At 34.6% G+C, this 1685-nt stretch overlaps 1 pseudogene; it reads left to right on the top strand.

The window, feature by feature from the left end:
* Nucleotides 1-565: 565 nt before the first annotated feature.
* The window catches only part of LOC113279360, a 1903-nt pseudogene continuing 783 nt past the window's right edge, over nucleotides 566-1685 (top strand).

The raw sequence follows: 1685 nt of genomic DNA, 5'->3' as shown, positions 1-1685 counted from the left end.
ATGTTGTGCCCATTATTATTCCCAAGATGCCGGAGGTGATATTCGCGATCTTTCGTGTTGTATCCGCATATATTAATTATTATTTATTTTTTGATGGTTATATATTAATTAATTAGTAAATCATAAATTTTTATATTATAAATAGCATTGTATTATTTTTCAGATTTCCAGCTCTGCATCACTCAAAACTTTCCTTGGGACTGAACGGTTTTATAGTAGTTATAGAGTAGAAACACACTCATTCGAGTTAGGTGTGGACTTTGGCTTACTTTTGATGTATGTTAGATTGGTTGAGACCAAATCATTTTCTATGTTGAAGTCATTTTTGGGCAACAAAAAAACTTGAACTGTTAATTGATACTAGCATTTAGGTTCATGTATTAAGCTATATAGGAAACAATTAATGCTTTAATGAAATCTTTTAACTTAATTATTTACTATATAGAGGTGGTGTCTTTACTTTTAATTACATCTAGATATCCTGTGAAATCCATTTCCATAATTTAATGTTGAGATATTCATTCAAACCATTTGAGATTAGGAAAATTGAAGCAAACAAAACAATATGGTAGGAGAGGTTGCATTCGTCTTTCAACTCACGATAATATTTGTTTTCTTGTTTGCACTAGTTCAAGTCTTTTTGTGGGTCCAACCATTTTTGTTGTTTGCTGTAAAACAACAACACAAAAATGTACCTCCTGGAAGCATGGGATGGCCCATAATAGGTGAAACTCTTAGCTTCCTCAATCCACACAAATCAAATACTCTCGGCCGCTACTTGCACGAGCTTCTTCCTTTGTATTTTAAGCTTAACATCACTTCCTAGATTTGATTTTTAACTCTCAAATGAACTTTGTCCTTGTGACGATGATAAAACTTAGGTACGGAAGAATTTTCAAATCGCACTTATTCCTTCATCCGACAATTGTTTCCTGTGATCACGAGCTTAACATGTTCATTCTTCAAAATGAAGAAAAGCTGTTTCAAGGCAGTTATCCAAAATCAATCCATGGAGTACTTGGAGATTTGTCATTGCTTTGTATTGTTGGGAGATCATCATAAAAGGCTCAGAAACTTTGCTCTCAACTTAACAAATACTTGCAAATCGAAAGCTTAGTATATTAACGACGTTGACAGATTGACCATATCAGTTATGGAGTCCTGGAGGAACAAAAAAGAACTCCACTTTTGTAAGGAAATGAAAAAGGTACGTACAATCCCCACGTAAATCTTAATGGATCGAATCATGTTGTTTTCTATTGATTGACTGACATAAAACTAGTGCTCCCGCTGGTACAGTTCACTTTCAATCTTATAATTAAACAAATTCCGAGTATGGAACCAGAAGAAGCAGAAGCAACAAATATATTAGAAGATTTTCATACCTTCATGAAAGGGTTAATTTCTCTTCCTCTATTCATCCCTGGAACCTCTTACGGGAAGGCCGTTAAGGCTCGACTAAGGATTCACTCCACATTAAAGTCTATAATGAGAGAACGGAAGCAAGAAAATATTAGAAAAGGAGACTATTTTGATGTACTTTTGTCAAATTCAAGCACAAGCGACGAAGAGAAAATCAGTGTTGCTTTAGATCTTCTTCTTGGAGGCTATGAAACCACTTCCACATTAATAGCCATGATTCTCCACTTTCTTGGACAATCACCTGATGCCCTGCAACTGTTGAA

The sequence above is a fragment of the Papaver somniferum genome, chromosome 5, assembly GCF_003573695.1.
Source record: "Papaver somniferum cultivar HN1 chromosome 5, ASM357369v1, whole genome shotgun sequence".
Taxonomy (NCBI): Eukaryota; Viridiplantae; Streptophyta; class Magnoliopsida; order Ranunculales; family Papaveraceae; genus Papaver; species Papaver somniferum.
This window is presented reverse-complemented; position numbering and strand designations above follow the sequence as displayed.